The 24,661-nt window shown below is 37.6% G+C and overlaps 2 long non-coding RNA genes across 2 annotated transcripts in view; one reads left to right on the top strand and one right to left on the bottom strand.

Annotated features, from left to right (window-relative positions):
* LOC110134211 (uncharacterized) overlaps positions 1-9,169 on the bottom strand; it is a 129,269-nt gene extending 120,100 nt beyond the window's left edge. Inside the window, exon 1 of the long non-coding RNA XR_011482360.1 lies at positions 8,932-9,169. This is a non-coding gene — a long non-coding RNA (uncharacterized lncRNA). The remainder of the gene's footprint in view (positions 1-8,931) is intronic.
* A 59-nt stretch (positions 9,170-9,228) lies between these two features.
* On the top strand, positions 9,229-24,401 carry LOC139030046 (uncharacterized). Its single transcript, XR_011482361.1, has 3 exons — positions 9,229-9,365; positions 23,030-23,077; positions 24,221-24,401. It is a non-coding gene; the product is annotated as an uncharacterized lncRNA (long non-coding RNA).
* Positions 24,402-24,661: the final 260 nt, after the last annotated feature.

Here is a 24,661-nt window from a genome sequence, read left to right as displayed (position 1 = left end):
TCCATAAAGGCGAAGCCACTGGGGGCCAAGAGGGAAAGGTAGCAAAATCTGCATAATATCTCTCCTCAGATCCTTGGCTGACTCCTGAACTGTGCATGTACAGAGTGATATCCATGGAACCTAGAAGAAAGTTATAGACAAAAGACTAAAGGAACTAAGTAGAAATTTCAGCAGTTTTTGAGTGATGATGAGTCAGAGTAAAACATGAGGAATTCCAGTCAAGATATAAAAACCAAAATTAAAAATCAAATGGAAACACTAGAACTGAAAAATATAACATCCGAAATGATTAATGAAATCACTAAATAGAATAGCAGGTTGAATAGTTTAGAAGAAAGGATCCATAACTTTGAAGACAATTCAACAGAAATTATCTAAACCGAAGCACACAGAAAGAAAAACTATGAAAAAAGGTAGCAGATCATTAATGATGTGTGTGTTCAAAATTAGGCAATCTAGCATGCTTAAAATTGGAGTCCCAGAGGAAAAGGAGAAAGAGAAAAGTACAGAAAAAATATTTGATAAAATACTAGACAAACCTGCCAAAATTGATTAAAATATAAGTCTACAGCTCCAAGATGCACAGCAAACCCCAGGCAGAACACATGAGAATAAAACCACAATTTAGAGAAGAATTAATACCTATCCTGAACTATTTCCCCTCCCCCCCCACACACACACAAAAAAACCCCTCACAGAGGAAGGAAAACACCCAAACTCATTCTATGAGGCCACCATCACCCACTACCAAAACCAAAGATATCACACAAAAAGAAAATTATAGGTAAATATCACTGACAAACATACACACAAAAATCTTCAACAAGATACTAGCAAGCTGAATCCAACAACATGTTACACAGATCATGCACCATGATCAAATGGAATTTATCCCAGTGAATCAAGGATTTTTCAACACCTGCAAATCAATTAGTGTGACATACCACATCCACAAATTGAACAATAAAAACCAAATGATCATTTCAATAGATGCAGAAAAAGCCTATGGCAAAATTCAACACCCATTTATGATAAAAAAAAAAAAAAAAAACAACTCACCAGAAAGTGGGCATAGAGGGACCCTACCTCAACATAATAAAGTCCATATATGACAAACACACAGCAAACATCATTCTCAATGGTGAAAAGCTGAAAGCATTTCCTCCAAGATCAGGAATAAGACAAAAGTGATCACTCTCACTTTCATTCAACACCACTTCTGAGCCCACATGCTGCAACTACTGATGCCTGCACACCTATAACCTGAGCTCATCAAAAAGAAGCTGCCACTCGCCACAACTAGAGAAAGCCCACGTGCAGGAATGAAGACCCAGCACAGCAAGAAAGAAAGAAAGAAAGCGAGAAAACTTTTATAGGAAAACATAAGCAGACCACTCTGACTTAAGTTGCAGCAGTATCTTCTACAGTAATTGAATTAAAAACAAAAGATAAACAAATGGGACCAAATTAAATTAAAAAGCATGTGCATAGCATTGGAAATCATAAACAAAAAGACCGGACTTCCCCGGTTGCACAGTAGATAAGAAACTGCCTGCCAATGCAGGGGACAAGGATTCGATTCCTAGTAGGAGAAGATTCCACATGCCATAGAGAAACTGAGACCTTTTGCCGCAGTGACCAAGCTTATGTGCACGTGCACTCAAGGGCCCACGAGTGCAATTACTGAGCTTGTGTGCTGCAACTACTGAAGCTGGAGCACGTGCTCTGCAACAAGAAAAGTCACTGCAATAAGAAGCCCACTCATGGCAACTAAAAGTACCCCCACTTGCCACAACTACAGAAAGCCTACACAAAGCATTAAAGACCCAGCACTGCCAAAAATTAAGTATTTGCATTTTTTTTAAAAAAAGAGTGAAGCAGAGCCCACATCTTGACTACATCCCAGGATGGCAAAAACAAAAGAACAGATAACCCACAGAATGGGAGAAAATACTTGCAAATGAAGCAAACGACAAAGGATTTATCTTCAAATTTTACAAGCAGCTCATGTCCATCAAAAAAATGGAAAAAAGACCTCAACAGACATTTCTCCAAGGAAGACGTACTGATGGCCAAGAAGCACATGAAAAGATGCTAAACATCACTCGTTATTAGAGAAATGTAATTCAAAGGTACAGTAAAATATCACCTCACACGAGTAAGAACAGCCATCATCAAAAAGTTTACAAACAATAAATGCTGCAGAGGGTGTAGAGAAAAGGAAACCTTCCTACACTGTTGGTGGGAATGTAAATTGGGACAGCCATTATGTCAGGAGAAATATCAATAACCTGAGATATGCAGAGGACACCACCCTTATGGCAGAAAGTGAAGAGGAACTAAGAGCCTTTTGATGAAAGTGAAAGAGGAGGTGGGAGGGGGGTTCAGGATGGAGAACACCTGTAAATCCATGGCTGGTTCATGTCAATGTATGGCAAAAACCACTACAATATTGTAAAGTAATTAGCCTCCAACTAATAAAAATAAAGGAAAAAAAAAAGAACACCTCTTTTCTCTCAACAGTGCTGTAATTTCTAAAAAAAAGAAAAGAAAAGAAAGAAAGTGAAAGAGGAGAGTGAAAGAGTTGGCTTAAAACTCAACATTCAGAAAACTAAGATCATGGCATCTGGTCCCATCACTTCATGGCAAATAGATGAGGAAACAAGGGAAACCGTGAAAGACTTTATTTTCTTGAGCTCCAAAATCACTGCAGATGGTGACTGCAGCCATGAAACTAAAAGACACTTGCTCCTTGGAAAAAAAAGGTGACTGCAGCCATGAAACTAAAAGACACTTGCTCCTTGGAAGAAAAGCTATGACCAACCTAGACACCATATTAAAAAGCAGAGACATTACTTTGTCAACAAAGGTCCATATAGTCAAAGCTATGGTTTTTCCAGTAGTCATGTATGGATGTTGAGAGTTGGACCATAAAGAAGGCGGAGCACCATAGAATTGATACTTTTGAACTGTGGTGTTGGAGATGACTCTTGAGAGTCCCTGGGACTGCAAGGAGATCCAACCAGTCAATCCTAAAGGAAATCAGTACTGAATATTTACTGGAAGGACTGATACTGAAGCTCCAATAGTTTGGCCACCTGATGTGAAGAACTGACTCACTGGAAAAGACCCTGATTCTGGGAAAGATTGAAGGCAGGAAGAGAAGGGGACAACAGAGGATGAGATGGCTGGGTGGCATCACTGACTCGATGGACATGAGTTTGAGCGAGCTCCGAGAGTTGGTGATGGACAGGGAAGCCTGGTGAGCTGCAGTCCACGGAGTCGCAAAGAGCTGGATATGAGCAACTGAAGTGAACTAAACAGTCATTATGGAGAAAAGTGTGGAGGTTCCTTAAGAAATTAAAAATAGAGCTACCATATGATTCAGCATTCCCATTCCTGGGCTCATATCAAAAAAAAAAAAAAAGCAAAACATGGTTTGAAAGGATACATGCAACAGAATATATATAGCAGCACTATTTACAATAGCCAAGACATGGAAGCAACTTAAATATTTATCAATAGATGAATGGGTAAAGAAGATGTGGTACATATATACAAAAGCATACTACTCAGTCATAAAAAAAGAGAATGAAATAATGCCATTTGCAGCAACATGGATGGATCTGTAGATTATCTTAATAAGTGAAGTGAGAGAAAGACAAATATTGTATGATACCACTTGTATGCAGAATCTAAAAAAAAAACTGATACAAATGAACTTACTTACAAAACAGAAACAGACTCACAGACGTAGAAAATGAATTTATGATTACCAAAGGGGAAAGATGGGGAATGGACAGATTGGGAATTGGGAACTGACAGTTATATTTAAAACAGATAACCAACAAGGACCTACTCAATAGCACAGTACTGATCAATATTCTGTAATAATCTAAATGGGAAAAGGATATATTAATATGCATAACTGAATCTTTTTGTTGTATACCTGAAAGTAACACAACACTGTTAATCAACTATACTCCAGTATAAATTTTTTTTAAAAATGCAAATTCATGTGCTTCACCCTGGACCAAGCAAACAGGAATACATACATAGAGTCCAGCAACCTGCTTATGAAATAAACACCTCATGTAAATTTTAGCCACACTGTTTTGCGAACTAGTGCCTTATATAAAGTTTACCTAGTTCTGTAGACTCTTATCTTTTCAACATTTCTCATCTATTTCTCTCCTTTCCTATGGCCTCTACTCTAGTTTAAGGCTGCTTCACTTCTTAGCTGGACTTGTGTAATAGGATTTCCTTGCCTCTAGGATATTTTCCACTCTAATTCATCCTACACACAGGGGCCTTATTCATCTTACTAAATCACAACTCCACTCATTTAATGTGACAAGAACTTATTGAGAGCATACTATATACCAGGTGCTTCAAGGCAGAAGGTTCTAAGTGGGGCTGATAATCTGAATCATTAAGTGGGAGAAACGTTTTAAAAATAGAGATTCTCTACCATTTCTCTAGGCCTACTAAATTAGAATCTACAGAGCCAGAGTTGAAAAAAGTTTACTGTTAAAAAGTTCCAACCTAATACAGGGTGCTCAGTTTGGTTCTCTCTGATGACACAGAGAGGTGGGATGAGGCAGGGGAGAGAGGTTCACAAGGGAGGGAATGTATGTACTCCAGTGTTCTTGCCTGGAGAATCCCAGGGAGGGCAGAGCCTGGTGGGCTGCCGTCTATGGGGTCACACAGAGTCAGACACGACTGAAGCAACTCTGCATACCTGATTCACAATGTATAGCAGAAACTAACAGAACACTGTAAAGCAATTATCTTCTAATTTAAAAAAAAGTTACCCAGGTGACCCTGATACTTTTAAACAACACTGCTGCTGCTAAGTCGCTTCAGTCGTGTCTGACTCTGTGAGACCCCATAGAAGGCAGCCCACCAGGCTCCCCCATCCCTGGGATTCACCAGGCAAGAACACTGGAGTGGGTTGCCATTTCCTTCTCCAATGCATGAAAGTGGAAAGTAAAAAGTGAAAGTGAAGACGTTCAGTTGAGTCTGAACTCTTAGCAACCCCATGGACTGCAGCCTACCAGGTTCCTCCGTCCATGGGATTTTCCAGGCAAGAGTACTGGAGTGAGTTGCTATTATCTTCTCCCTAAACATAAGACTGGAGCATATAAAGATTAAAATATTCTTGAGTATTTCAGATTATACTGGGGAAACGTGAACATATGCAAATAATATATAAGACATTTGTTGTTGCTTAGCCACTAAGTCATGTTCAACTGTTTTGTAAACCCATGGCAATGTAGCCTGCCAGGCTCCTCTGCCCATGGGATTTCCCAGGCAAGAATACTGGAGTCTTGTTTCTCCAGATACAACACATTGATTAATGCTATATTAGAAGTACCAAGTGCTATAAAAAAGAATAATTCTAACTGCATTAAGTAACTTTAGTAATACACCAACCTTGAAGAAATCTTTTCCTCTTTTAATTTCCCACAGTACTTTATAACTCTCCTATGGTCTCATTTTTATCTTGCACTATAATTACTTTCATATATGTGTCCTGTCCTCTCCACTTGTACTTAAGATCAGAGCCTTGACCTTCTCAGAGCACATAATCTCAAAGATTTTTTTTCACAGTTCTAATTCACTTATAGGATAAACCTGTACCACTCAAAATACTAAATTATGCATGGTTGTGCATTTTATGGTGGTGGTGGTGTCTAGTCGCTAAGTCGTGTCCGATTCTTTGCAACCCCATGGACTGTAGCCCAGCAGGCTTCTCTGTCCATGGGATTTCCCAGGCAAGAATACTGGAGTGGATGTCGTTTCCTTCTCCAAGGGATCTTCCCAACCCAAGGATCGAACATGCATTCGCAGACAGATTCTTTACCTCTGTGCCACCTGGGAAGCCCACGCATTTTGTAAACTTAATCAAAAACTGGATGTCCTTGTAACAATCATATATATGTGGACAAATTTATGGATTTAACCTCAGTGAGGCACTTAGTACAATTCCTTCAACAAAGCAGGTACTTAAAGTTATGTGTGAACAAATGGGGTCTGGAGAAAATGTCTTTTGGATATGGAAAAATATACTTAATATGTCCAGTATCCACTTAAGAGGTTATAGATTCCAAATGAAATATGCTGGTGGTTTTTGTAAACCAGCCCCCTATGGGCCAAAACCAATCAGCCTGCTTGTTTTGTTGTTGCTGTTTGTTTGTTTGGATGACCCAGGATTGTGTGGCATGCCGGTGTATGTGTGTGGGTTGTGTTTTCTGTTTTTTGACAAATTTTAATTTGAAAGTCTTTGGCAAATATTCTCTAATTTACCACAGGCTCTTCAATTCCCCGGGCTTCCCTTGTGGCTCAGCTGGGAAACAACCCACCTGCAATGTGGGAGACGTGGGTTCAATCCCTGAGTTGGGAAGATCTCCTGGGGAAGGGACAGGCTACCCATTCCAGTATTCTGGCCTGGAGAATTCGCAGAGAGTCGGATACAACTGAGCAACCTCACTTCCATTCCCTATTATCCTACACAAACTTAAGGTACAAAATTATGTTATCTACAGGTCTAAAGATGAGAGTGCTAATGGACAACTACTGCCAATCATTTCTGCTTTTTGAATGCTGATTATTGTATGGACTGAACTGTGTACCCCCAAATTCATATTCTGAAGTCCTAATCCCCAGTACCTCAGAATGCAACCAACTTGGAGATAAGGATTTTAAAGAGGTAATTAAATTAAAATGAGGTCTTTTGGATGGGCCCTCATCTAGTTATGACTGATGTCCTTATAAGAAGAAATCTGGACACAGGTGGGCATGAATTAAAGACCATGTGAAGACAAAGGCAAAACTACATGCCAAGGAGAGAAGCCTCAGAATGAAGTTATCCCTGCTGATACCTTAGTATTGAACTTTTCAGCCTCCAGAATAGTAAGAAAATAAATTTCTGTTGTTTACACTCTCAGTCTGTGGTATTCTGTTATAGCAAACCTAGCAAACTAATGCAGCTGCCACTATATATAATATTAACAGTGGCATTTTTACATCAGAATTATGTTTACTGGGACTTCCCTGGTGGTCCAGTGATTAAGTCTCTGTGCCCCCAATGCAGGGGGCCCAAGTTTAATCCCTGGTCAGTGAACTATATCCTACAGGCTGCAATGAAGAGCCCGCACCTGGCAATAACGATCCAACACTCAGCAATGAAGATCCCCCAAGGTGCAATTAAGACCCGGCACAGACAAAAAAAAGAAAAAAAGATTAAAAAGAATGTTTACCATGTTCAAGTCATTCTGCCATGTACAGTGGTGAACAAAACCCTAAGTAGCTTAGAATCCAACAGATAAGGCAAGTTATATGTAAGATACATTCATCAACATAAATGAGAAAAACATTACCAGGCCTAAAGGGAAAGAAAAAAAGCCAAATAAACAGTGTATTTTTAATTCTATAGATGTTCTGAAGGAGACAGTTAACTACTAGTTACAGCTCAGGAAAACTCAGAATTTGACCTGGGTATTGAGAGATAAGATTCAAAAAAGCAGGAGTAAGAGGACGTTTAGGTAAGAGGAATGGAGAGTACAAAGTCAAATGCTACTATAGACAACACCGTCTTCCCAGGTTCATCTAACTTAGATTCAAGTCTCCTTTCTAAACTCTATAGTCACTATACACTTTTAAAGTTCTAAATCCTTATAAAATTTAGGCATTTCCCCCTGAAGATAAATAACAGTGTAACTGACTTTTTCAGTACAATACTGACATCCAAAGGATAGTCTAGTTCATCTCTAATGCCTCTTGGGCTTCTGCTGAGAGTTGGTTTTATTTTCAAATGGTCTATGAGTGCAATAAGCAGCTCACAGAACATTCTCTTTTGAAATCTGGCCATTTTTTGATCTCTCACCTATCTATCAAATCTCATCATTTTAGGTGACTCCACAACGCAGGTGGCCTATGTTTTCTTAAGTGCTTCTTCTTCTGAAGAATGTTACTCAGTTCGTTAATGTTTCATACCTAAGTATTCTAATATATTTAATTTTTTATTTAATGAAATTTCTAACCTCCAGGCTGAGGAAGTTATTTAGAATGTTTCATCCAAGCTGCTGGAAAAGTGCTCATTAGCAGGGAGTTTTGAAGTTGGAATTTTAAGAAAAGCGTTGGCAGGAACCTAAACACATAGATCTAAGCTTTCATAAATGTTTCCCTGTCTTAAGTGTAAAGGAAGAAATTCTTCTTGATAAGCAGATAAGTTATGAACTTTTCCTTTTAGATTCTGGCGACAAGAATTTAACAACGAATTTTGTTAAAACATGTGTTTCAAAGCTCCTAAATTTTTTTAGTTTTTTTTAAATAATTGTCTGTAAAAAGCCTTATTTTTCCTCCATCATTTCAACAGCGCTTACTTTCTTCCATAAAGGAGAGACTGAAGTGAGACTATTATCGCCAAGAGATACACATTGAACTAAAGGAGCCATGCTTAGCATCTGGTTTTAATTATTTTAGATGCAAGTGATTCTCTATGAAAGGAGGCACCTCAGCTGAATTAGTTTGATTCTTGCAATGGCTTGAACTCAAAGAACCTGCCCATCTTATACTATCTAACTTGAGATTTATGGGAAATTAAGAACTTAAGTTAGAGAAGCTTCTAGATGGTTACATAAAATTTTAAAATTAAAGGTCTTTAATATACCCGGTTCAGATGAAATTTGCAGGTCCTAAAGAACTAGAATTTTAATTGTAACTCAAATTGCACCCAATATTTCAAGACTACAAACTGCGTACAATACAGTAAAAATGCACACGGTAAAACTTTGCTAAATGTTTAGAAATCCAAATTTTCAGTTTTTTCTTTTTTTTTTTTTTAGTACCCGCTCCCTGGTGACAAAGTGGACTCAAGTTTCCGTTACCCTCAAAAAACAAGGGGTTGGTGTTATACTACACGCTTACCTTTGGGAAACAACTTGCACTTTATAACTGGACGGGAAAATCTTTTGGTGAGCGAGAAGGCTAAAGGAAACGAAGGACAGTGGCGTGACCGTGGCTCAGGCCCGCGGTTACTCCTGAGGAGACCGCCTGAGCCCCAAACCACAGTGATCACCTAACAAGACCGCTTTTCCCGCGGACTCTCGCCTTCCGGCGGTAAGTCACCGCCGCACCGGAAGCCGTCGTCAGGACAACGCTCTTCTGCCCACCCCGTCCCTTCGTCCCGCCCACCACCTTGTACGTCTGAGGCCAGCGGGGCTTCCATTGGTCCATCTGTCCTTCACTCTGGGAGAAGTTCGGAGCGCTAGGCTCAGGAACTCTGATTTGAATTTGTGGCGCGGACAGTTCACGAGGTGACAATGGTTCTGGGCGTCTTGCGGGAGCCAACAAACTCGGTGGTGAGAGACCCTGAGGGGAGAATGACTGAAAGGGCGGCCGAGGAGCAGGGGCGCTGCGTTAAACAGGTCGCCTCTAGATGGGGGACTTCAGTCGGGCTGGAACTTCCCTTCCTGAGGCAGGCTCACCGTTCTCCTCCTCACGGCCTCTGGATTCTTCCCTCACGACGTTTTCCTCGCGTCTCAAAGACGACGCTCCCGCCCCGCTTCAGTCGCTCCTGAAGGGAGTCTCCCCTCCCTTTTCTTTCACGAACTGTTGTCTCTCACCTTCCAACCCTCCAACTCTGACGTGCTTACACCTCCCCCAAGCGTACTTGACTCCCGCCTCATTCCTACCCTCCTACCTCTTTCCTAGTTATATTCTGCTCTTCATCACCCACACTGTCAGGAACTTTCTACCTGCCCGTAATAGGGTGGGAAACTCCCGAGCGACCTGGGAAGCCCCCCACATCTCACAAACTGAGTCCAGAACTTTCCTTATCAAGGAATAGGTTGCTGCTGTCCACTTGTTCCCAACTGAGACGCAGTGAAGTTCCCGTGGAAAGCGGCAAGTGCAAGCTCTGTATAAAATGCTACAGAAATGTAAGATCTTGACCCTAAGTAACTTACTGACTCTGAATGAGCGAATTCCCGTCGAAAACATGATTATTTTGTTCTTGCTCGGACCCTGTTGACACATACATTTCATATTGGCATTGCGAGTACTGTCTGGATCTTAGAACAAACGCAATAGATCTTTTGGAGTAAAATGAAACTCTGAGGCTTGATCATTAAAAACATTAAAAAGCAAAACAAGCTCCCATTGAAAAGTCTTCTCTTCATTAACCTTATGTGTCTATTATGATCTGACTCCCGTCACTACGACTCCATCTATTGAATTTCAAGTTAAGATTCAGAACCACTTTAAGGAGTTCTATAGTATGAATGAACATTTTGTCTGATATCCCCTGCCTATAACTATGAATATCCTCTATTTTCTTTCTAATTTGATAGTTCAACTTGATTTTCTGTATGTCCAGTCTCTGGAACCAAGGTTTAACAGAGTTTAACTTTCTTGGGGTTGGGGGAGATGGAGGAGCATAATCTCCTTTAAGAAGCAAGAAAAACCTTGAAGCTTTTGTGTACAATATGATACATATAGGCAAATTTTTTGTATCAATTTCAGGGAGTTTTAAATCTATACAGAAGAACTCCAGTCAAGTATTCTAGAAGTGTATTTCTATTTCTTAAAAGTAGAAACAAACAGCCAAAGCAGCTAAATGTTCTACTTCTTTAAAATGGCCATCATTTAATTTCTGAATTGAGACTTGTTCTAAAGAAAGTGGGAAAGTGAGAAACCTTGAAGCAGTTGTATTAGCACTTTCAAATGAGCACTGGGTTGAGAGTTTTAGAGAAGTCACTGAAGTGCTTTCTAGAATTGTAGGAAGGTCATTGACAGTTGAGATTTTGTATCTTTTTACATTAATTAGGAAAATACTTGATCAACCTAAAGACTTAAAGTAATTTTTGTGCCTTAATGTTTTGGATGCCTTATATTAAAATGATTTTTATTGTGGAATTCCAGTAGCTTGTCCTGAATATAATTTACATCATCAAGTTTTTTTTTTCTGCACTAAAACTTTACTTCACCTGCAACTCAGTTTTGTATATTATGTGTGAAAAATGATTTTAACTAAAAATTTTTTGTTGCTATTTGTAAAACATGCTAATGGGCCAAATCTGGTCCACTGTCTGTTTATGTAAATGAAATTCTATCAGAACACAGGTACATCCACTTGTTTACATGTTGTCTGGCTGATTCTGTGCTACAACGTCAGAACTGAGTAGTTGTGAGAGAGACTATATGAGCTTCAAAGCCTAGTATATTAACCATGTGGCCCTTAATAGAAAAAATTTACAAGCCCTGGAATAAGATATCCTTTCTTCACTGAATGGGTAATGTCATGTTCCCATACAGTTTTTATAAATATATGTTTGCCTTTGTTTTTGAGCTTGTTTAGTCTATTTCATTTGCCTCACCCTGCACATATAACATGGTGTTTTAATTACCTTATCTCTGAAAGAAGACAGTATATTCTGTAGGTTAAACTGCTCCCCTTACTCCCATACCAAGCCGTTCTCTTATTTATTCTTGGCTCTTTGATTTTCTATATTAATTTTAGTGAGAAATCTTCTTATGTTTTGACAGGAATTGCTTTGATAGGAATTAATATGTATATTCTACATTAATTTGGGAAGAACTGTCATCTTTACCGTATTCATTCTTTCCATCCATGAACATAGTATATCCTGATTGTTTTTATCTTTTAATGTGATCTTAAAGTTTTTTTTTTCTTTAGAGTGTTCATAAGGATGATTGGTCTTTGTTTTGCTTTATTTTAATTTTTTGATTTTAACATTAGGGCAGTGCTGTCTGACTACTTTAAATGATCTGAGATGTGTTATATTCTTTTCTGTTTCTTAAAAGATTTTGTATAGGATTAGCAATATTTTTTGTTAAAGATTTGATAGAAAACAGCATGCATCCATCCAAGTCTGGCAGTTTCTTTGTGAGGAGGTTTTAATGGAATTAACAAAATGAGAGTAAATTTTATTAATATTTGCCTACATCTTATCATTTCTGGCACTCTGTTTCTTCTTGTGAAGTGTTAGTGTCTCAGTTGTTGTCCAACTCTTTGCGACCTCCCCGGGCTCCTCTGTCCATGAAATTCTCCAGGCAAGAATACTGGAGTGGGTAACCATTCCCTTCTTCAAGGGATCTTCCCCACCCAGAGATTGAACCCGAGTCTCCTGCATTGTGGGCAGATTCTTTACCATCTGAGGCACCGGAGAAGCCCATTTCTTCTTGTAGATCCAAATTTTCATTTGTTTTCTTCAATCTGAAGAAATTCCTTTAACATTGCTTATGGTATGGCTGGTTGGTAATGGATTCTGTTTTTGTTTTGTTTTTACTTGAAAATGTTTTTGGTTAACTTTCATTTTTGAAAGATTTATTTATTTTTGGCTGCACTGGGTCTTCATTGCTGTATGTAGGCTTTCTCTAGTTAAGGTGAGCAGAGGCTGCTTTTCATTGAGATGTACTGGCTTCTCGTTTCAGTAGCTTGTCTTGGTGCAGAGCATGGACTCTAGGACTTGCGGGCTCAGTAGCTACAGCTGCAGCCCACGGGCTCTAGAACACTGGCTTCGTAGTTGTGGCATATAGGTTTAGTTTCTCCCCAGCATGTGGAATCCTCCCAGATCAGGGATCAAACCCATGTCCCCTGCACTGGCAGGCAGATTCTTAACCACTAGACAACCAGGCAAGCCCAAAAGATTTATTTTTAATGTGGATATATAATGTTTTTAGTACTTTAATATTCTATTGCCTTCTGCCTTGTGTTGTAAGATTATTTGGAGTCATTCTGATCTTTGTTCTCCTGTATGTAATTTTTTTCCCCAGTCCCTGATTGCTTCTTTTTTAGAAGTCAGTTTTACTGAGGCTTAATTTACATATGGTAAAATTCACTTTTTAGGAATATAGTTCTATGAGTTTTGACAAATATAAACAGTTGTAAACTCCTGCCATAATCAAGATATGGAATATTTCTGTAAGTCTGTAAAGTTACTTTATGATCCTTTATCATCATTTCTCAGGTCCCATACCTATTCCCTAGCAACTGCTGATCTGCTATCTGCCACTGTAGGTTTGTACTTTGAGAATATCATGTTAATAGAATTCTGTAGTATGCAGCCTATATCTGACTCCCTTCAGTTGGCAAATGAATTTAAGATTTATTCATGTTGTTGCATGTATCAGTTTATTATGTTTTGTGTGTGAGTAGTACTCCATTATACATATGTACCATAATCTGTTTATCTATTAGCCAGTTAATGGACATTTGGATTTTTCCAGTTTTGGCTGTTAGTGATAAAGCTGCCATAAACATTTTCCTACAGGTTTTTTGTGGTCATAGATTTTTACTTTTGCTGGATGACCACCTATGAATTATATGATAAATGTTTAACATCTTAAACTACTACCAAACTTTTGCCCAAAGTTTTCATTTGTTTTCCAATAAACAGCATATGACTGTTCTAGTTATTCTACATTCACATCAGCTCTTGATCTTGTTAGTTGTTTAAAATCTAACTATACCATTTAGTATGTCAGTTTATATTTCCCCTTTCACCAAAGACATTGCTATAAAATTTTATTACTATCTGGTGAAATAATCTTTTGTTTTTAATTTCTACTTCTATTGTATGATCAAAATATTTTTATATTGATTATACTTTATGGAACACATTGAAGCTTTCTTTGAGACACATGCACTTGGTCAATTTTTATGAAAGTTTCATATGTACTTAAAAAGGAAATTACTTGTTACAGGAGTTTAAAGATATTCACATAGCTTGTTTAGTTTATATATTCCTCATCCTTTTATATTTTTTGAATACTTATATTGAGTTTGGTATGCTTATGTCTTCTTTTTGTTTTCTTTATTTTTTGCATCTTCTTGATTCTATTTTATCATGGTACTCACTGTGTTATTTGGCACATAGATATTCCTATTATATATTTATTTTGAATTGGCTTTTAGATCATAAAATGTTCTTTTTAGTATGCAGTGCTTTTGGTGTTAGTTCTACTGTGTCTGATATCAGAATTGCAATACCTACTTTCTTATTGCTCTGTTTGTATAGAATACATTGTCTAGCCCTTGTATTTTTAATAATTGAATTACTTTCTTTTAGATGAGCTTCTCTAATACATTTTAGAGTTGTTTGGCTTTGTGAGGTAATTCAAAGTTGTGAGTTTTTTCTAATAGGAGTGGTAAATCAGTGTATATTTATTGATATGACACAATTCTAGCAAAATATTATATTAATATATATGTATATATATTATGGGGCTTCCCAGGTGGTGCTAGTAGTAAAGAACCTGCCTGCCAATGCAAGAAACGTAAGAGATGCAGGTTCAATCCCTGGTGGGGAAGATCCCCTGGAGGAGGGCATGGGAATCCACTCCAGCATTCTTGCATGGAGAATCCCATGGACAGAGGAGCCTGGAGCACTACCGTCTGCAGGGCTGCAAAGAGTCAGACACAGCTGAAGTGACTGAGCACATACACACACATGTATATGTTACTACATTTTCTTGCTTTCATTTTGTATAATGTTCCTCCCTTTTTGTATTTTCCTTGGCATTTTGGAAGGTTTATATTTTTGTTCTAGTGGTTATCTTGATATTATTATTTATAATGCCTTTATTTTTGTCCCTCTTTTGCTTGCTTAGGATTTCACTGTTCAATTTCATCAGTTTAAATAAAATAATCTGATTCCTACCTTCCTACTATCTTCATTTGTAGGTTACTGCTCAGTAGTCTGATACCAGTTTGATTTTTCTTCCTTTGCAAGTGATCCCAAATAATTTTTTCTATCTTTAAAGTCTAATTATGTGTTTTTCATAGATCTCAGAATTGTTTGTATCAGTTTTCCCAGGCCCTTCTTAGACCTTTATAATATTCATGTGTTTTCTTATTTTGGTTTATTTTTATTAGTTTTAAATATTAGCTCTTTAATTTTATGTATGTTGGGTCCTCTTTCTTTCTCTGGTATGTTATAACGTTTCCCTGATCTTTATTACACTCTCCCTTCATTTTGTTTTATTCCCTTGGTTATATTCAGGCTTTTGTTCAGTGCCCCTTATATTTTCATTCAATCCTTTTCTCTCGTGAGTACTTTATAATTTATTTTTGATTTCTAAATTAATTTTTGTCTTCTCAGTTTCTTTCATGAGACCAGTTATCTCTTATTTCACATCTTCCTGAAGTGAAGATTTTTGCCCAATTCTGTTCTATTTCTGTTCTGAATTATTGAATATTTGATTTAAGGTTTTTGAAAAATATCTATAAATACTGGTTTAACAATATATGGTTCAATTTGAGACATTGTTGTAGTTTTCTCTATGGTTTCTTTTTCTTTCTTCCTTTCCTTTTTGTTTTTGGAGAGGAGTGTTCATCAGCTGAAGAGTTTTTGTTCTTATTTTCTATATTATTTCATAATTTTTTACTGTTGTTGCCTACTGTTTTCTGATCCATTTTAAAAGTTTTGTTTTTCTTGACCAGTGATACTAGTTTGTATAGAAAGTTGTGAGAAGGTTTACAAAGTTTCTTAGTTCAAAAGCACCCTATTCTGTTGCTATAATGAAGGGCAGTATTTTAAATTTATGGTGCATTTGTTTGGAAGGTGAGAACGTTTTCCTTTCTTTAATTTTGTGCTTCCTTTTATTTCTGAAGGATCATTTTTTATTTCCCTCTTGCTTTCTTCTTTCTCCTTACCACCAAACATCCAAATAATATCACTTTTAAGTCACTCACTGTCCTCTCCCCTAGAAGCTGTGTTTCCCTAAGACATGTGTGCATGTGTGCTAAGTTGCTTCAGTCATGTCCAACTGTTTGCGGCCCCATGGTCTGTAGCCCACCAGTCTTTTCTGTCCATAGGATTCTCCAGGCAAGAATTATGAAGTGGGTTTTCCAGGGGATCTTCCCCACCCAGGAATCAAACTTGCAGGCAGTCTTCTGCATTGCAGGTGGATTCTTTACCGATTGAGCCACCAGGGAAGACCGAGTGCTGAAACTTCAAAATTTTTTCCCCTATTTGTGATTACTACTAACGGTTCTGCTTAGCGTCTCTGCCTCCTGTCTGAGGATTGACCAGTGACTTAATAAAGCCCATGCTGAAAGTTGAGCTTAGCTTTCTAAACTTCTCTTTTATACTTCTTGACTGCCTTTGGTAGCTCTTTAATACCTTCACATTGTTGTTTTCCATATTTTACCTACTTTCTATAGCTATTTTTTACTGGGAGGGTTAGTATCTACTGAGATAATGTGTGAAAACCTCTTGACTAGGTTTTAAAATTTCGACTACTGTGTATTTAATTTGTATAAATGTCTTGTGAACATTTTATGTCATGTTTTTTTTTCCCTGTTCTGTGAAGATGTTTTTTCCCTTTAAAAATTATTGTAAACATATCAAACAGGGTTTTATATAATCTATTTGTGATAATTCCAAGAAATGAAATCCTTATAGGTTTGTTTTTACTGGTTCTCTTTCACAGTGCCTTGTTTACTTGTGTATTTAATAAGTTTGTTCCACCAGTTAACATTTGTGTTTGTTGCATTCTGGCTTCTTGAAGTGTGACTAGTTGCATGCCATTTTATGTTTGTTTATTTATTTGGACCCATTCAGGTGATGTGAATTGGGTGCGTACATTTACTTGAGTGCTAGATTGTGGTTGCAACTTCTTGCTCTTTTTTCTCCTGTTTTGCTCATTTCCAAGACAGCTTTCCTTATAGTCCCTTAAACCCAGACTCTTGGATCACCTTTACTTTGAGGGAGTAACCGAGTTCTTAGCTTCTTGGGTGGACGACCTCTTGTTAGACTCTTAGGTGGTATTTTTATTTGTCTTCTCTCCTTCATTCCAAGCCAGATCTGTACATCTTAACTCTGTTTAAAATGGGCAAAAGCAGATTCAGCGCACCACCGCCTTCTCTGAATTTTCACTTTCATTTAGATTTTTGTATTGGTACTTCTACTTTTTTTTTTAACTATTTTTATCAACTGGGATGATTTTTAAATGTTTTTGTTTATTACTTTGCATTTCAATTGTTTTCATTATAGTCCACGGGGTCACAAAGAGCGGGGCTTCCTTGGTGGCTCAGCTGGTAAAGAATCCGCTTGCAATTAGGGAGACATGGGTTCGATCCCTAGGTTGGAAAGATCCCCTGGAGAAGGGAACAGTTACCCACTCCAGAATTCTGTCCTAGAGAATTCCATGGACTGTATAGTCCATGGGGTCAAAAAGAGTTGGACATAACTGAGTGACTTTCACAATGATGCAGTCAGTGCAGATACTCTTGTTCTCTACATTGCCTGAAAATTTGATAAAATTTGGAAAGAAACCTTTCTTATTTTCTTACCATTGTCTTTCCATTATACATCCACATACCCACACCCTCGCCTACACACTCACACCTTTAAAAGGAGATAGATTCTTCTACTTTTTAAATTTTCTTTTAGGAAAAAGCTTTATGAGATTCATCTGATATTGTCTATAAGGTTGAGTTTTATTTTTTGGTGCTGGACTGTAATTATTACTAGTAACATTTTTTTAAGCTCTGTAAAGGCCTTGAATAGTTTTCAGAAGGTAGAGATTTAGGCTGCAGTCAATATATTAATATCTGGGATATTTATGTTATTCTAAGAATTTACTTATACTCAAGTCATATTAGCTTTAACAGTGAAAAACACATAAAGGTTTAACATGAAAATCAGGAATAATTTCCCTTTCTGTTTATGTTCTATCCCATAGCTCTTCATTTCCTGCATGGTTAAAAATTTAGTAAATTGATGAAAGTTTTTTTGTGCGAGTTTGTACAATCATGTGATTAAGTTTTATAAGTAGTTTCAGAATTTATTTTCTCTCCTAAAGCCTGAATGTCCCAAAGACGAGGACTTGTTTTAAGATGATTTTTAAATAGTTTTCCTTTACGAAAAATTACCTAATCAACGTTAGTTGATGAAGATAGATATTTTATGGTAAAATATTTTATAACTTTAATGTTCCTTTACTATTTGGCTTTATAAATAAATATGAAAAGTGATTATCTCATAACACTTTTTAAATTCACTTTCTTCTTTCCCCAGAAAGTAGCAAAGTAAATAAAACCGTCATTCTTTTCTAATCTTCATGAATAATTTCTCACTGGCCCTTGGTGAGAGGCAGTTTTCAAGGCCATCCCATGGTATCTACAAAGATACAGTTTAGACCCTGCAGTTTATGCCTCTGTGAAAATACTTCTAAATTACAGAAGTGAAGAGAGCTTACACTTAATCTTTGGATAATTTCAGTTGTGGACTTCACAATGAAGCAGCTAGGGGGGAAAAGGTTGCCTGTTAGAAGCATAAAACCTACTGACTGTATCTTGGCCAGTGTTCCCTTTTTTCCAGTAAGCTGTCTGCTGTACAGAGGTGTATAACCCTAATGGCTTGTTGTATGCCATTAAAAGGTATTGTACACTCATAAAAGAATGACATTTTGATCAATGCTGTTAAAAGAATTACTGTCTTGACACAGAAAAGCTTTCCTGCTGCAAGTTTAAAAATATGCCTTTAAAAGCTTTTTATTGAATACCTTTGCATCCCTCAGAAATGTGCCATTTTGGCATAAGGTTACTCTGAAGTATTCCACATTGTAACTTAAATACAAAATCTACTATTTATCTTTAAAACTAGCAGAGATAAACAGGTATTTTCCTACAACTGGAGCTTGAAGACATGATAGCATCTTAAACCACTGTATCAGATCTAAAAATAGAATTTTTGTAAAGAGAAAGCTGAAAACTAAATTATTCCTTTTTATTTTGTGAGGTATTGATTTTTTTTTTCATGCTGTTTTGTTTAAACTTTGTGGTTTTAATTTCCCTTTGGATTTAGGAATCATGCCTTTCCACCCAGTTCAGAGATAGATCTTTCTAATCACCAGGGAATTGGTTCTCTTAAATTGTGATATGTTGAATGTGTTTTCCTACTGTTTCTTTTCCTTTTATTATAGTTTTGATTAGGAACTTATGAAAACCATGTCATAATAAACATATGGATTTTTCTGTATACAGTCTTCTGCAGATTTTCAAATGTACTGATGCTATAATTTTATCTTTATTTCATTGTTTGTAATACTTCTGCTGTTACCTAACTTCTGACTTTATATCATGTTTTCTGACTTGTGAACTGAGAGGTTTAAAATTTAATACTCTGAAAGCAACAGATTTTCTTAAATATGTCACTATAGAATTATTTGCTTGATATTTATAACATCAGTCAGTCGGTTCAGTCACTCAATCGTGTCCGACTCTTTGTGACCCCCATGGACTGCAGCACACCAGACTTCCCTGTCCATCATCAATTCTTGGAGCTTACTCAAACTCATGTGCATCAAGTCGGTGATATCATCCAACCATCTCATCCTCTGCCATCCCATTCTCCTGCCTTCAGTCTTTCCCAGCATCAGGGTTTTTTCTAATGACTCAGTTCTTCGCATTAGGTAGGCAAAGTATTGGAGCTTCAGCTTCAGCATCAGTCCTTCCAGTGGATGTTCAAGACTCATTTCCTTTAGGATTGACTGGTTGGATCTCCTTGCACTCCAAGGGACTCTCAAGAGTCTTCTCCAACACCACAGTTCAAAAGCATCAATTCTTCGACACTCAGCTTTCTTTATAGTCCAACTCTCACATCCATACATGACTACTGGAACAACCATAGCTTTGACTAGACAGACCTTTGTCGACAAAGTAATGATTCTGCTTTTTAATATGCTATCTAGGTTGGTCATAGATTTTCTTCCAAGGAGCAAGCGTCTTTTAATTTCATGGCAGTAGTCACTATCTGTAGTGATTTTGGAGCCCAAAAAAAATAAAGTCTGTCATGGTTTCCATTCTTTTCCCATCTATTTGCCATGAAGTGATGGGACTGGTCATAGCAAACACCCTCTTCCAACAACACAAGAGAAGACTCTACACGTGGACATCACCAGATAGTCAACACCAAAATAAGATTGATTATATTCTTTGCAGCCAAAGATGGAGAAGCTCTATACAGTCAGCAAAAACAAGATCAGAAGTTGACTGTGGCTCAGATCATGAACTCCTTATTGCCAAATTCAGACTTAAACTGAAGAAAGTAGGGAAAACCACTAGACCATTCCGGTAGGACCTAAATCAAATCCCTTATGACTATACAGTGGAAGTGAGAAATAGATTTAAGGGACTAGATCTGATAGACAGAGCCTGATGAACTATGGACAGAGTTTTGTGACATTGTACAGGAGACAGGGATCAACACCATCCCCATGAAAAAGAAATACAAAAAGGCAAAATGGTTGTCTGAGGAGGCCTTACAAATAGCTGTGAAAAAAAAGAGAAGCGAAAAGCAAAGGAGAAAAGGAAAGATATTCCCATTTGAATACAGAGTTCCAAAGAATAGCCAGTAGAGATAAGAAAGCCTTCCTCAGCAATCAGTGCAAAGAGATAGAGGGAAAAAATAGAATGGGAAAGACTAGAGATCTCTTCAGGAAAATTGAAGATATCAAGGGAACATTTCAGGCAAAGATGGGTTCGATAAAGGACAGAAATGGTATGGACCTAAAAGAAGCAGAAGATATTAAGAAGAGGTGGCAAGAATACACAGAAGAAACTGTACAAAAAAGATCTCCATGACCCAGATAATCACGATGGTGTGATCACTCACCTAGAGCCAGACATCCTGGAATGTGAAGTCAAGTGGGCCTTAGAAAGCATCACTATGAATAAAGCTAGTGGATGTGATGGAATTCCAGTTGAGCTATTTCCAATCCTGAAAGATGATGCTGTGAAAGTGCTGCACTCAATATGCCAGCAAATTTGGAAAACTCAGCAGTGGCCACAGGACTGGAAAAGGTCTGTTTTCATTCCAATCCCTAAGAAAGGCAATCCCAAAGAATGCTCAAACTACCACACAATTGCGCTCATCTCACACGCTAGTAAAGTAATTCTCAAAATTCTCCAAGCCAGGCTTCAGCAATAAACTGAGAACTTCCAGATGTTCAAGCTGGTTTTAGAAAAGGCAGAGGAACCAGAGATCAAATTGCCAATATCCACTGGATCATCGAAAAAGCAAGAGAGTTCCAGAAAAACATCTATTTCTGGATTATTATTGACTACGCCAAAGCCTTTGACTGTGTGGATCACAATAAACTATGGAAAATTCTGAAAGAGATGGGAATACCAGACCACCTGACCTGCCTCTTGAGAAACTTGTATGCAGATCAGGAAGCAACAGTGAGAATTGGACATGGAAGAACAGACTGGTTCCAAATAGGAAAAGGAGTACGTCAAGGCTGTATGTTGTCACCCTGCTTATTTAACTTATATGCAGAGTACATCATGAGAAACGCTGGACTGGAAGAAGCACAAGCTGGAATGAAGATTGCCGGGAGAAATATCAATAACCTCAGATATGCAGATGACACCACCCTTATGGCAGAGAGTGAAGGGGAACTGAAAAGCCTCTTGTTGAAAGTGAAAGAGGAGAATGAAAAAGTTGGCTTAAAGCTCAACATTCAGAAAACTAAGATCATGGCATCTGGTCCCATCACTTCATGGGAAATAGATGGGGAGACAGTGGAAACAGTGTCAGACTTTATTTTGGGGGGCTCCAAAATCACTGCGGATGGTGACTGCAGCCATGAAATTAAAAGACACTTACTCCTTGGAAGGAAAGTTATGACCAACCTAGACAGCATATTAAAAAGCAGAGACATTACTTTGCCAACAAAGATCCGCCTGGTCAAGGCTATGGTTTTCCCAGTGGTCATGTATGGATGTGAGAGTTGGACTGTGAAGAAAGCTGAGCACCGAAAAATTGATGCTTTTGAACTGTGGTGTTGAAGAAGACTCTTGAGAGTCCCTTGGACTGCAAGGAGATCCAACAAGTCCATCCTAAAGGAGATCAGTCCTGGGTGTTCACTGGAAGGACTGATGTTGAAGCTGAAACTCCAATCCTTTGGCCACCTCATGTGAAGAGTTGACTCATTGGAAAAGACCCTGATGCTGGGAAGGGATTGGGGGCAGGAGGAGAAGGGGACGACAGAGGATAAGATGGCTGGATGGCATCACTGACTCGATGGGCATGAGTTTGAGCAAACTCTGGGAGTTTGTGATGGACAGGGAGGCCTGGCGTGCTGCGATTCATGGGGTTGCAAAGAGTCAGACACGACTGAGTGACTGCACTGAAATGAACTGAACTGAACTGATGGGACCGGATGCCATGATCTTACTTTCCTGAATGTTGAGTTTTAAGCCAACTTTTTCACTCTCCTTTTTCACTTTCATCAAGAGGCTCTTTAGTTCTTTGCTTTCTGCCATAAGGGTGGTGTCATCTGCATATCTGAGGTTATGATATTTCTCCTGGCCATCTTGATTCCAGCTTGTGCTTTATCCAGCCTGGCATTTCACATGATGTACCCTGCACATAAGTTAAATGCAGGGTGACTATACAGCCTTGACAATCTCCTTTCCCAAGTTGGAACCAGTCTTGTTGTTAACTGTTGCTTCTTGACCTGCATACATATTTCTCAGGAGGCAGGTCAGGTGGTCTGTTATTCCCATCTCTTTCAGAATTTTCCACAGTTTGTTGTGATCCACACAGTCAAAGGCTTTGGCATAGTCAATAAAGCAGAAGTAGATATTTTTCTGGAGCTCTCTTTCTTAATGTACTTATAAAAATTGACATTTAATCCCAGTCTAATGAGCTTTATATATGTAGGCATATTTATGATAGATGACACTGAATTTTATAAAGCATGTTATCTTTGTCATCTATTTTATTTTTAAAAGCAGGTGTTTTGGTGGTGGTAGTTATTTTTATTATTCACTGCCAACTAAGTGCCTGGTGATTTATATATAGTATTGATAAAATTAAAACTTGGTGCAATTTTTATGTCTCATGTTCTGTGCTAAAGTACTTTATGTAGCTCAAAAAGGTTATATAACTTGGTCAAACAAGTAGGTTGTGGTTTTAAAATTCTAAGTTTGGTAGTGTGACTCCCAACTTGTACTGTTCTAATCATTTTTATATGTTATTTGTTCTAGGTGGTATTATTCCCACTTTACAAAAGAGGAACCTGAAGATCAGGCAGAGTAAGTACTTTGGCTGTTGTTGCAGAAGGGAGAAATGACAGAGCTGGCTCTGTTAGACTTCGAAGTATATTTTCTATGACATAATATTGGGTTGGCCAAAATGTTTCTTTGGCTTTTCCTATCAGATAACTCTGGTAGTGCTTAGTTGTCTTTAACTTCATGTGAAACAATTTTGTTAGATTTTATTGTGACAGCTGTCATATCAGTGTTCATTTAAAAAAAAAAAAAAACTTCACAAAACTGGTGAATTTTGTGTAGCAATTTTAATATTGAAGGTGGAAGGAAAAAGTAATGTTTTTGGCATATTATGCTTTATTATTTCAAGAAAGATAAAAACACAACTGAAACGCACAGAAAAAGATTTGTTCAGTGTATGGAGAAAGTGCTGTGACTGATGGAACATGTCAAAAGTGGTGTGCAAAGTTTCATGCTGAAGATTTCTCACTGGACATTGTTCCACTGTCAAGTAGACCAGTTGAAGTTGATAGCAATCAACTCGAACATTAATTGAGAACAGTCAGTGTTATACCATGAAGGAGATAGCTCTCAAAATATACTCAAAATGTCCAAATCAGAAATTGAAAATCATTTGTACCAGCTTGGTTATATTATTTACTTTAATGTTTGGCTTTCACATAAGTTAAGTGAAAAAACCTTCTTAATTTCTTGGTCTCATTTCTGCATGCAATTCTCCACTTAAACTTAATGAAAATGTTCCATTTTTAAAACAAACTGTGATGGGTGATGAAAGGTAAATACTGTACAATAATGTGGAACTGAAGAGATCATGGGACAAGCAAAATGAACCACCACCAACCACACTGAAGTCCAATCTTCATCCAAAAAGGTGATGTTGTATATACAGTAGAATTGGAAGTGAGTCCTCTATTATGAGCTCCTTCTGGAAAACCAAACGATTGATTCCAACAAGTACTGCTCCCATTAGACCAAATGAAAGCGGCACATGACAAAAAAGCATTCGAAATTAGTCAGAAGAAAACACATGTTCCATCAGGATAATGCAAGATTGCATGTTTCTTTGATGACCAGGCAAAACTGTTACTTGGCTGGGAACATCTGATTCATCTGCTGTATTCACCAGAAATTGCACCTTTGGATTTCTATTTATTTCTGTCTTTACAGAAATCTCTTAATGGAAGAATTTCACTTTCCTGGAAGATTGTAAAAGGCACCTGGAATAGTTCTTTGCTCAAAAGGATAGAAAGGTTTTGGGAAGATTGAATTATGAAGTTGTCTTCATAATGGTAGAAAGTAGTGCAACAACACGGTGAATACATTGTTCAATAAAGTTCTTGGTGAAAACAAAAAATGTGTCTTTTACTTTTATCTAAAAAAACCAAAGGAACTTCTCAGCCAATCCAATACTAGTTATTTTTCCTTCATCTTTCTCGTCACATTTCCCCGTAATTATCTTTGTTTTCAAAGATAATTTCTATTAGAAATTTTGGAAAAGGAATTTTTCTCATGATTTTCCTTGTGATTTGGAGAGAAGCATGTTAACAGATAATTGCAGTAGGTGTCAGGAGACTTGAATTCTTGTATTATTTCTGATTCTGGCCATAT

This window comes from Odocoileus virginianus, chromosome 20 (genome assembly GCF_023699985.2).
Source record: "Odocoileus virginianus isolate 20LAN1187 ecotype Illinois chromosome 20, Ovbor_1.2, whole genome shotgun sequence".
NCBI lineage: Eukaryota > Metazoa > Chordata > Mammalia > Artiodactyla > Cervidae > Odocoileus > Odocoileus virginianus.
This window is presented reverse-complemented; position numbering and strand designations above follow the sequence as displayed.